The following is a 12,774-nucleotide window of genomic DNA, read 5'->3' as shown; positions in this document are numbered from 1 at the left end:
TCGCCCGGGGAAGAGACCCGCGCAGCAGCGGGACAGCAACTTTTGCGGCGCCCGGGGAGACCGGAGTGCGGCGCACGTGGGCGCCGGGGAACAGGCGCTGGGCGCGGCAGCCCGGAGCACCCGGCTGCCCCCCCCCCCCCGGGCCCCCCGGGCCCCCCTCGGGCCCGGCGGCTGGGGCGCCCCCCCCCCCCCCCGCTCTTTGCAGACCAGCCGGGGCTGGGACCCGGGACCCAGCAGCGGGGGGGTCCCGTCCTCCAGGCAAGTGCCGCGGGGCGGAGCCGCCGCCGACCCCTCTCCGCGCCCGGGTTTCCTGCCCGAGGCCGGGCAGCGGCACCTGGCCCCGCGGCCAGCACCATGGGCGAGCGCCACACGGACGGCTTCTCCTGCAGGTACGGCCCCCGCCCGCGCCCCCTCGCCGCCTGGCCCGGGGGGACCCCTCGGCCCGGAGCCCGCCTCCCGGGTGCCCCCGGGGGGATGTGGCTTCGGTTCCCTGGCGCTGGCCCGGACCGCAGCCCGGCGGGGGGAAGGGGCCCGATCCCCCCCGCCCAGACTCGGCAGCACCACCACGTGCGCGCCGAGCGCCGCCGACTCCATCCGCCCGAGGCCGGGACAGGTGCGGGGCTCGCCCGGCCGGGGTCGGGGGGCCGGGCCCCCTCCCGCCGGGCTGCCCTGGAAAGTGAAAGTAGCGGCGGCCGCGGCTCCTATTCCTGCTGCGTAGGGAGGGGCCGCGCGGCGGCGGTGGGGGGCGGCCAGGTCCTCCCGAGCCCCCCGGGAGCTGCGGGGCACAGGGGCTCGGAGCCCCCCAGCCGCTCCCCCGGAGCCCGGGGGGGGGGGTTCAGGCCCCTCCAAGCAGGAGCCTAAGCGGGGCGGCCGGAGGCTCCAGGGTTAAGCTGTCCCGGTCCGGGACGGGGGACCCGGCTCTGTGTCCTGGCCATGGGGCGCCCCCTACGTGCCCGGGCCCCTTTTCCAGCTGCAGGCTGACAAGCCCCGGCCCCGGGACTTGGTGCGGGTGATGGATGGAGAGTGCCCCGGCTCTCCGGCCTGATCTCCCGGGCAGGGTCTCCCTGGGACAGCCCCAGTCTGAGTCCGGCGAGGCATTCACAGCGGGGGCACCGAGAGCCGGGGCTGCCCCCGGGTAGAGCAGCCCGGCCGCCGAGGTTGGTACATCGCCCGCGGGCAGAGACTGCCCTAGGTGCTGGGGATGATCGCTCCTTGGGCCGGTCCTGCTGCTGCCCGTGGGAGCCGGGCCGGGCTCCTTTCCCTCCAGCCCAGGCGCTAGGAGCAGCGAAGTTCCCAAGCCTGCGGCTGTTTGCTGAGGGGGTTTGGCTCAGGCAGGGGGGGTCGAATAATCACTGCCCCCTGACCTGGGATTTACTGTCAGCCAGGAAACCCAGGAGGAGTTGTTGTTACCAGATGGACTGGGGAAGGGAGGTGTTAGGTGGCCTGCTGGGGACTCCAGTTACCTTATTGCAAAAAATAATTAAACAAGTGGGGAAGAGAGGAACTGACAACATGCTCGGAGAAGCCTTTTTCTGAGGCACCTCCGGTGGAACTGGAGTTTTACCAGCAGGTTATTTGATTGATTTCACAGGCCCTTTACTCAAAGGGAGGTTTTTGCCCTTGGCTTCATTGAAAGCAGATCAAATCCTAATATTTCCTTGTAAATTACTTCTTTCCCCTTCTTCCCCCCCCCCCCCAAAAAAAAAAAACACCACCCCACCACTTTTCTTTGTAATTTACACAACTTGGCATTTCTGGCCGTTACAATTTCTTGTTTGTGATTATAAAATCTCAGGAAGGACCCTTTTCTTTTTTTAATTGGAGCCATAGGAGTGGCCACCCTGCTGGCATCCCGAATTGTTCCATGGAGATTTGTTTATAATGAGAGCTCTGCGGCTTTGCATTGTGTCTAATCAAGGAAATCAATGGCTTTTACTTTCAAGTCTTGTTTTGTTGAGCTCCTCGTTCTGTTGTGGAAAAACCTCGGCAGGATGACAGGATTGGCACAAATCCTACAGAGTGTGTAGGCATAAGACACAGTGTAAGCTGTTAAAATAGCCTGTTGTGTTAGAAGGATCACGTTATAACACACTAGTGTCGCCACTGCAAACCTATAAAGGGCCAAATAGACTATACGTTTATAAAGCTAGGTAAGTAGGTCCCGTGAGAAGGGAGCGGTGTGAGAAGGTGTATGACTACCGGTAAGTAGGGGGAGTCTGCTTTTTAAACCCTTCTGTTAGGTACTGCTTCAGCGGCATTGCTCTTCCACCTCCTCATTGGGCTTACGCCAATGTGCTGATATGTAACTTAGACCATAAGTCCATTAGAATGTGGTTTGATCCCAGTGGGTACATGAGGCTGCCTTGATATTTAGATCACTGTTGTATCGGAGTTAAAGGGACATTGTCTAGACACAGAAGTTGCACTGGTTTAACTTGTCTTGGCTTCGTTAAACCAGTGCAGCTTTTGTGTGTGGGCTGTTCAAGACTGGTTCTGTTGGTTTAGCTTGCACCTGTACATTGATCAATGCGAATTAAACCGAGATACGCTCGCTTTAAACTGATAGAAGATTGCGAAAACACACAAGTTGCACGGGTTTAACTAAATTGATATAAAATCACTCTTTGAGTTAAACACAGCTCTGTGTATGGACAAGGCCTCCAGTAACCCGTTGATCTTTCCGAATGTTGATATTTAAAAATAAAAAACATGCTGATTTGGGGGGGAGGGGAAGGAGAGCAACCCAGCATGCACTCACCAGGCACATGCCTTCGTCGCCCCTCCTCCCGCTCACATGCGCCACAGTTTCTTTGCCCACTGTGGCGAGAGGGTACTATAGTTTACCTTTGTTTGTTGCAAGGGATGTTTTTTTTTGTTATCAAGGGCACCTGCTCTCTGAGCTTCAGTCTCGCTGTGTTGTGCACACACATCATAGTTTTCTATCTTTCCCTTGGTTGTTGGGCTTTTTAATATTTCTGGATCTTTAGAGATCAGTAGAAAAAAATTCCCAGAAGTATTTTCCACATCCCTTGCCTACTTAGTGCATTTATTTCACTGTCTCTCATTATTCGAGGAGTTTGGAGCTCCTGTAATACCTCTAATGGTGTGCTAGATCATTATTCGTCCGGAGTCTGTTTCTCAGGGACCCTACACTCACTTTAATTTGCCTGAGTGATTGGAACACACGTTTTATTGTCAGGATTGCCGGTAGCAAGCTGTTCAGCCTTCAAGCAGAGGGTGGCTAACGCTTGCAAAGGTCAGTTCACGAGCAGGTCACAGCCTGGTATGGTGGCAATAACCTGTCAATCACTGGGATGCCTGCTGGCTTTTCATGCAGGTGTGAAATAACTGGGTAGTTTTTAAGATGTGCAAGTACTGTCGTGTGTGAGATTCCAGTGACCTTTAAAACAATTTTTTGGGAGAACACTTAAGATTTCTTTATAGATTATATTCCACTATTGAAAAGTCAGTCACTCAAGTGAGATCCGAATGTGGCCAGTTATGACCGTATTATGTTGTACAAATATAGTTTGGCTTTGATATCTCTTCCCACACTGGTGTAAATCAGGAATAACTCCACCAAAGTCAGTGACATGATGCTAACCTGATTTTCCTCTATTACTTGCAGGGGTGTATGTTTAATTATAAAGAAAAAGCCCCTTGAAGTTCTGTAACATTGCAAAATGTTAACTGTTAACAGTACTTGGCTTGAAATAAAACACTGATCAGAGCTGGAAAATCAATGGAAATGTAGCTATCAGAGGGATGTCAAGTAGTGTCCCAGTTCCTCTAAGGCTTGGAAAGGGAAGGGGAATAGCAGCCACATGGAAAGTAACCGTGGCTGCAGGGGAGTAGAGCATATCTGAGTTCACCCAGAGGTGTGGGGAACAATAGTGCAAGTTCTTGCCAGGCTGCAGGACCAGGGTTAGCCAGGTGATCTGCTGATCCGGTGCATTCCCCAGGTCACTTTCATTGGTGGGAGATCGGGGGGAAAGTGGGATTCATTGGTGGGGGATCTGCGGGAAAGAGGGTAAAACTGCCCTCCCCTGGGGGAAGTGGGATCTTGTAGGCATGGTCTTGTTAGAGAGGATGAGGAGTGAATGAATGGGGCATGGGACTTAAGCATCTTTTCATCCCCGAAGGATTGTCCCTTCAGGTCAAGACTACAGAGTAGCTTCTGCTGCTCCCGCCCATGTTGTTCCCACTCTGCCGATGCAGAGGATTTCAGTCTCCCCAGTTGCAGCGCTACATTTACTTTAATCAAATTGGTTACTGTGTCCGATTCTAAAGCACGGTTCATGTATGATCGGGCTGGCAGCGTGCTAGACAGAGCAGCCTCAACCCTGCTAGGCAACTGCCTGGCGTACAATGGTTCCTTTAATGCATGTAATCCTGGAGAGAAACAGTGATTTTGTTCGTAGAATTTAGTTCTGGGAACTTTCTGTTTTGTTTGAGCAGTAAGTCGTAAGCAGGGCAAGAGGGTAGGTGTATCCAGAAGGAATGTTAAATAGTCCTTGAATTTAAAGGGGGGCTGTCAGCTGAAAATTCATGAGTCAGGAAAACTCTTAATTTCCTTGTGCGTGTTTTTATGTTCAGCTGATAATGTTAAAACTGAAAGTATTTTTCAAACATCCAATTTACTTTTCAGGGTTTACATCAATTGTGTACATTTCTTTTGGCCCCAAGAATGGAAACAGAGCCATCAGTTTCATTTTCCGCTTGCCTTGCCCTAGCTCAGTTTTTGCCGTGGTTGGGTTGCAAATGCTCCCTGGGGATGTTGCATTTTCGGGTGTGGGGGTTGTTTGGTTTGTTTTATTTTATTATGCTCGAACACTTTCCACTGTAATGGCAAAAGAAGAGTTTGTTCTTTGGGTTTTGTAAAAGGTGAATTTTACAAATCCTCAGGGTGGGGCCATATTTGTTAGTGTCCTTTTAAAATAGCCTCTTTTTGCATGTGTGGGCGTGTGTGTTCGTGTGTGTCTCTTGTGTGATAGATGGTGGGCCTGATTCTACAGCTCTTGCATTTATCATTAGGACCCCTTGCTGGAGCAATGGTTCTCAACCTATTTACCATTGTGGGTCACGTATGCAGCACTCTGTGTATTATGTGGGCTGTATCCACACAATAGATATCCTACCTGTACACTTACAAAAAAATAAGGTTTTGTATTTGTTATATGACAGCAATATGATTGAAATCAATAATAGTACCTGTCAATTCAACACTGGCAAAAGTCTGCCAGGAGCTTTTAAATTAGAAAATAACTCAAAACATTAACTGTTAAAATTAATTAATTTACTGTAAAGATGGCATGGCATGGTTTGTTGCCACCCTCCCTGCTGTCTTGCTGCTGGCGGAGTGCCCGGGGAGTGTAGTTGCAGAGCTTGCTCCCAAAGATGGGGAGCTCTGCCTGGTGCAGGGCATGCCTAGCTAGGGACTGTCCCCCATGCACCCAACTCCCCCTATCCAGGGATTGTGCCCCATAGCCCTCCATCCAGGGACTGCCCCCAGCCACCAGTCCCCCCACCTAGTCTGTCCCCCATGCTCCAGCTGCATCCCCTTCCCTACAGCCCTAGCCCTCTGCACTCACCCCTTCCTGCGCTGCCCTAGGCCCCTGCATCCCCTTCCCCATGCCTGCTGGACTCCTACCTCGGCTGCACATAGCTCAGCCATGCTGCCCGCTCTGCCCACCTGCTGCTGCAGTCCTAGTGCCAGGGAGCCTGCTGCAACTGGGGTCACTGGAGCTGCAAACCTGTGGGGTGGGGGGGTGCTGAGCACCCTGGCCTACTGCCAATGCTGCTCTTGCTGGGAGGGGGAGGAGGGGGTTGATGCTGTGGGGCCTGATCCTGCTGGGAGTGCTGATGCTGGGCCTGATCCTGTGCTACCCCATTTTTGCACTCACCCTGCCGGCTCTGGGCCCCAGGCAGGTGCCCCTCCCACCCCGCCCTAGTTATGCCCCTGAGGATGTCACATGGGCTGCAGTTGTGTGCTGATTGGGCTGAGTTGAGAACTACTGCACTAGCTTGTGTCCTGACATCTGTACAAAAGGGACTCCGTTTGATCTGTGACTACAGTGTTAGTAAACTGCACAGGGGGAATAGGCCAGATGGTCAATGTTAGCGCCACACGAGCCGAGTACCTGGCCCAGTGTGCCCCCCTCGCCTTGTTCCTATTATAGTCAATGGCAAAACTCCAGTTGGTTTCACTGGGAATCCGCATCAGGCACAGGACCGTGAATGCCAAGTAGATCATGTGGTTGGGCTGATGCTATCGGTAGTTCTGGGGCCAGTTGCTGTTTGGACTCTTTTAAAAGCTTCAGCACTCCTCAACGAGGAGAGAGAGTCTCTATTCTGCTGTAGCTTACTTCCTTTGAGTAAAGCCACGCTCATGGATGTTGTCAGAAGCACTCAAATGAGCATGTGGGAAAATGGAAGCTCGTGGTAGATCGCTTCTTTGAAAGGGTGACCTATTGGAGTTGTGCCTCTCTCTGCTGCTTTAGGGTGTAAAAGAAGCCTCTTGCCTGTTTATTTTTCCTTTAGAAATATCAGGTAGGTCAAGTCTTCCCTTTTTGTGTTGGTCTGGTAGGCTGATGCAGAAGCTGTCCGTCCTCTTAGAGCAGGGCTGGGAAATTCTCCCCGAAGGGACTTTCTCCCAGGGGTTAGCAAAACCCCGTGAATTTTACAAGTCTGAATAAATATCCCGGCGCCTCTCAACAAACCAGCTTTAATAGCCTTGCTTTGTGTGACGTCACAATCCCCCTGGTTCCCCATTGGTTGCTGAGACCTGGATTTCTAAGGTAATGAAACAAATAGAAAGCAAGTTTGGGTTTTAAATTAAAAAACAAACAAACACCCCCCCCCAACAAGCAGCAACAACTTTTACCATCATAAAAACGTGCCAAAAAAAAGAAGCCGCCCCAAGATCACATTTCCCCCCCACACACACTTCACAGATCACCCTTAGGGCATGTTTCGGGGGCTGTCTGCATGGCAAGTTCTGGCCCAAAGCATTAACCTCTCCCTACAGTATGAGCAGCCCACTGAGGATGGCTGCCAGTGCTACCTCCCTAGGATATGGTCCTTTACAGGGCTGCAGCCCAGCTTGGTGACTCAATTGCAGAGCAGGTTGGACCCATTTACCCAGACTAGGCCAACCAGTGCTGATGCAATGCAGATGTGGGACTCCGGTGTGCTAGTGGGATTCTCCGGCAGGGCGGGCGGCATTGCTTTGGGTCAGCGTTTCTGAGACGCTGGGCTCTCGGTGGCTTGTTCCCACTCAGCACAGACAGAGACGCCCCCGCTCTATTCTGCACACAAGGGCAGCGCAGCCTCTGCTGGGCGCTGAAAGACCATAATAAACAGGAAGGGGAAACATTTCACGTGCTTGCACCTCCTAGAGACCAGAGTCTCCAAAACGCTGACCCAAAGCAATGTTCATTTGAAACCTTATTGGAGCATGGTTCCTGCCGAGCTGCATGCTAATCTGTTTCAGTCAGGGCATGCCAGAGCCCCAGGTTACTGTTTCCTGGCATGGGCTGACCCCACGTCAGGCCCTGAGGCTGCCACTTCCTGGCATGGGCTAAACCAACAAAGGTGCTAACTGTGAAGGTGATTTTTCTGAGGAGGACTCTTCCTTTTGGAGCTAGGCTGAGACCACTATATTCATTGCAGGCAGGCCTCCAGTCTCCAGATAGTAATTTTGGCTCCTTGACCCAGGTCGTGTTTGACCCCTGATCTGTAGGTGGAAGGTTTTGTATCCTGTTACCAACTCCCCTGGGCAGACCTAGAAGTGTTCCATTACCAGAAGGCATGCAAACTCGCTACTAGTATATTCTCATGGTATACAGACATGTATTCACAGGGCTGCCTAATTAAATCCTATTGGCTGGCCAAATCTGAGACTTTCTGGGTGAAACAGGGCACGTCCTTCAGCTCCCATGTAATTTAGGAGACATTTGCATCTGCATGCAGTCAGAATTCCCAGCAATATAATATCTTCCATCCACTTTTGAAATAGAGGAAACTCTGGGAGTGTATTTCCGATTATGGTCCTGGCTAGAAAAATACATTGCATTTTGAAATGTATTTTCAATCGCTTGCCATTACTGCTCCCAGCAATCCATTGGCACATATCAAACACTGGATTTGGGCATGTACCATGGAGAGTGTGCAGGCAACCTCGCTCATTGACCGGTTCATGGAGGCCAGGGGAAGAGCTGCTAGTTCCTGTGAGCAAAGCCTCATAACTTTCTGTCATTTATCAGCATATTGAAGGCCCCTATTTTGAACTGAATTGTTCCATATGTGTATATGGTGGTGTGCATGGGAAGGGGGTCATCCGATACATAGGTGTGTGCAAGGGGCATGTTATAGTGTGTTAAATAAGAGAGTGTTGCAAGAATCCATTGGTTAAACCTGCTTTCTTGGCTACTCTGTTAGTCTGCCAGGGAAACAAGACAAGTCGTCTCCTTCGTAGAAGTGTGTGTGGGGGAGCTTGGATTTGTTTTCTGCCCCTGGAGGGCAAGTGCAGTTGCAGAAGGCTGCTTTAACAGTCCTGCTGTCTATCCCCATTTCAGCAGCCATTGAAATTCCATGGGCCGAGCACTCGTGTTGTCTGCGGGAGGAAGCCAGAGCTATGCCCGAGGATGCTGAGTCATTCGCAGGCTGGCAGAGCTGATAGAAGGAGAAACTCAGGGGCCCAAACGGGGGCGAATGGCTGGGACAGTCCCAACGACGCACGTCCCCACTCTGCCTGGTTCTGGCTTTGGAGCTGTTTCTTCTTGTGTTGTTTCATGTCCCATCAATTCCAGTTATTTCCAAACACACTCTGTTATTCTGAGAATATTGGGCAAGGCTTGGATGGCTCTCAACAGATACAATCTCTCCCTGGCCTCGAACATTCGAAAGACGTAATAGGAAGCACAGTGGGTCTGCGTAGATATTGGTCCACTTTCTGAACAGGTTAAAGGGTTTATCGTCCCGGGGGACGCTGGATGTAAACAAGAAGTGACGCATTCTCTGCTTGGACATGCTCCAAATCTCCTTGCTCTTTCCATCCAAGTTATTAAACTCCTTGGATTTTCTAGAAAAATGTAATCGATCCCTTTTAGAAAGGGCTTCCCAAACGACGTCACTGATTATCAGCCTTAATCACAGGGAGGCTTACCAGAGGAGCACTAAGCCACACGTCCCTGGAGCGGCAGGATATTTAGCTAAGTGCAAGCGAAGGACGTTTCCTGTTTGAACAGAATGTATGACTGTGATAAATGCTTCAGGCAAGCAAAAGGTACAGGAATAAGCAGGCTCCGCAGAGCCAAGCTGGAGAATGTGGTGGTTAAGGACAAGTTAGCAGGTAGTTACAAATCTAGCGTGGAATGTTTGTGTCTGTAAATTCAAGGTCAAATCCTACAATCTCTACCCAGGAGTAGAGGCTAGGGAATTAGCCCTCTAATCTTCACACATCTGTGGCATTCTGCAGGTGAGTGAGACAGTACTTAAAGGGTAGGTAGGCTCTAGAAAGCCATTAGAAGGACAGCATTGTCAGAGTCACAAGGCATTGTCCTTTGTCTTTGTCTCCAGAGCAAATCTGTTTAGTGTAAGGGTGGCTTTTCTAATTGCCAGCCCTGTAATCTCCGTGTGGGATCTGAGAGTCAAGCTGGGTTCTTTCAGGCTCACACTTACTTGTAATAGAGGTTATCAGAGCCAACATCTGTCCTTCGTTACAGCCGTGAAATTCTGCTGTCCTCAGTGAGGTTGCCCAGGTGTGGTTGCAGGCAAAATTGGACCCAGCAACTGGAATTGAGGGCCCAATGATGCTGCTCTTTCTCATGCAGAGTAGCACCGTAGTCCATGAGTAGTCTCGTTGGAACCAGTATGAGTGAGAGGCAAAATCTGGGTCTGAGTTAACAAACCATGTGATGCATGTGCCAAAACAAAATCCCGCTCACTCTTCCATTGCTACCTGGGTTGTGCAGGGCCAACAAGAAGTAAAAAAACACACACTTTGTCACTAAGGTTGGATTCTATGACTCTGGAGACGCATGGTGGGCCTGATTCTGGTCTGCCTTTAGCCATTTTTACAGAGCTGTGACTGTCGATGTCAGTGGAATTATTCTTGTTTTGAGACGTATGTAGGTGAGAGGAGAGTCAACCCTGGGAGCATGGCAAAGAAGGAGCCTTTCTTCCCCCCACCCCCCGTCCCTTTTCTGGTGACCCCTGTGGTTTGAGCCAGCCAGCTGATGTCTTTTTATTATTATGGATTCCTTCAGTCATCAGCTCTAAAGAGGGAGCTCTTTGGAGATGAAGGGGTCCTGTGGGTTTAGCGGGAAGCTAATGAAGGTGAGATTGACTGACTGGTTTAGGAGCATGCAGCAGTTCCCTTCAGAGTGTGGCTAACGGATGGCTCGTGGAGGGCTGTCTTTCTGTGGAGTTCACAAAGCTGCAGCCACACTGACGCTGGGAAGAAATGAAACCGTCCCCAACACCACTGTTGCGCGTTACTACAACGAGACCCCTGGTTCATACAGCGTAGCTGGGCGCAGATGGCTGTCATCGGGCTGGTGGGCTAATGCACGGCGGGGGCAACTGAGTTCGACTTAGTGTCGCTTCTAGCAGACCTGTTCGTTCAGGCAATAAGGGCTGGTCTTGTCTCCCAAGGAAGGGAAGCAATCCGGGATCAGGCAGTGCAAGCAGCTGCCAGCTTTGCCTCAACCAGCACTGCATCCTCCGGAGGTGGGAATTGTCTCTGGTCCAGGTAACGGGAGGATTCATAGATTCTAGGACTGGAAGGAACCTCGAGAGTCCAGTCCCCTGCCCTCGTGGCAGGACCAAATACTGTCAGACCATCCCTGCTAGACATTTATCTAACCTACTCTGAAATATCTCCAGAGATGGAGATTCCACAACCTCCCTAGGCAATTTATTCCAGTGTTTAACCACCCTGACAGTTACCTAGAGGGAGAGTGGTTGCTGTTGCTGCTTTAGGGGAATGAGGATGCTGGTTGCTGCACGGGCAGGGGAAATGCCGCGATGCTGCTGTTCTGGTTCAAATATCAACACATGTTCAAGCCACCCAGGTTTGGCTTTGCAAAACAATAACTGCAAGCCGTGTTGTTTATGTTGGAGTCGGTCCAAATACCCAAAGCTCCGAAACAATCCCGCCTGTTGTTGAAGCCTCCCTATGTAAAGGCTGCCTGCCTATAAAATCCATAGGGTAAATCCCAGCTGAGACTACGAGGCGAAAACTCCTTTCTGCATCACTTCCCATCCACTTGTGGCATTCAGGCCTATGCGTGTGAGAATTAGGTTTGCGAGCATTAAAGTGGTTATTTAAACAAACACGACGCACCAGGAAACCACAGGGGTTAAGTGTTGGGTGGTTAAGCTCAGTTCTGCGTGTCGAGAATCCTCTGTCAATCCGATTCCTATGGCTGGGTTATGAGCATGCAGTCTAGAATGGGTGCACCAGGGAATCCGTCTCTCACGGAGCTGAGCTGGCAGAGGTGCATCTTTCTAGGTAATATGCTTAGAAGAGCAGAGAGTTTCAGATAACAGGCATGTCTGTGGGAAGCTTGGCGTTGGCAGCTGTACCTGCAGGAAAACGTGTCTGTCCATGGAGAGTCATGCAGCGTAAGAAACTTGTTCTTGTTTTAGGGGGAAGGGAGGGGGCTGGTGCAAGTGGGTTTAGTTGTGGTGTCAGTGTAATTACTTCCCTTTTACACTCCCCTGTCAGCCTGCCAAACAGCAAGCCAAGTGTTTGTTCTTTACCTGGACTTTTGCAGAAAGTTACTGATCCTTCCCCTCCCCCCTCCCCCGGCTTTATTGGCTCCTCCTCTTGAGAACAAACATCTTAAACTAAAGTGAAACCCTGCCAGGCTGTTACACGGGGGGTAAAATGAAACTGTGCATGCGTAGGGCAGTGAAGGGCGGGCAGTGGAAGGGAGAGATGCACAGAAAGGAATTGAAAGCAGCTGTGTGAACCAGGACCCCTGGAATGCTCAACATGCTTGTAAAACACTTGACTAATTTAGCTTCGCAGCACTCCATTGGGACTCGTAATTTTTGCCCCATCTTACAGATGGGGAAACTGAGGCACTGTGGCTAAGGAACCCACCCAAGGCCACACACAATTATGGCAGAGCCAAGAATCAAACCCAGGAATCCTGATTCCTTTACTAACCTCGAGCTGATGGGTGCCTTGCTCCTGGTGTTTAAAAAACAAAGCTTTCCTTTGAGAGACAAGGTGGGTGAGATAACGCCTTTCATTGCACCAGCTGGTGGTGAAAGAGAAAAGCTTTCGAGCTACACAGAGCTCTTCTTTGGGGCTTGGAAAAGTACTCTGAGTGTCACAGCTAAATGCAAGGTGGAAAAGATGGTTTAGCGCAGGGGTCTCAAACACGCGGCCCGCGGGGCTATTTCCTGCGGCCCGCCAACTCCCTGCCCTGAGCCCCCTGCTGCACCCTGTCAAGTATCAGGGGGTAGCCGTGTTAGTCTGTATCTACAAAAACAACAAGGAGTCTGGTGGCACCTTAAAGACTAACAGATTTATTTGGGCATAAGCTTTCGTGAGTAAAAACCTCACTTCTTCGGATGCATAGAGTGAAAGTTACAGATGCAGGCATTATATACTGACACATGGAGAGCAGGGAGCAGTATATAATGCCTGCATCTGTAACTTTCACTCTATGCATCCGAAGAAGTTAGGTTTTTACTCACGAAAGCTTATGCCCAAATAAATCTGTTAGTCTTTAAGGTGCCACCAGACTCCTTGTTGTT

The 12,774-nt window shown here is 51.0% G+C and overlaps 1 protein-coding gene across 2 annotated transcripts in view; it reads left to right on the top strand.

Moving 5' to 3' along the window:
- Positions 1 to 218: 218 nt before the first annotated feature.
- The window catches only part of SH2B3 (SH2B adaptor protein 3), a 97,678-nt gene continuing 85,122 nt past the window's right edge, over positions 219 to 12,774 (top strand). Inside the window, exon 1 of one of the 2 annotated variants that reach the window (XM_034790801.1) lies at positions 219 to 389. The gene's annotated coding sequence lies outside the window, so the exon portion shown is untranslated. Of the gene's footprint in view, positions 390 to 9,132; positions 9,287 to 12,774 lie in introns of those variants that run through there. The other variant, XM_034790802.1, reaches the window with a different exon arrangement.

Source organism: Trachemys scripta, chromosome 15 (genome assembly GCF_013100865.1).
Source record: "Trachemys scripta elegans isolate TJP31775 chromosome 15, CAS_Tse_1.0, whole genome shotgun sequence".
Taxonomy (NCBI): domain Eukaryota; kingdom Metazoa; phylum Chordata; order Testudines; family Emydidae; genus Trachemys; species Trachemys scripta.
This window is presented reverse-complemented; position numbering and strand designations above follow the sequence as displayed.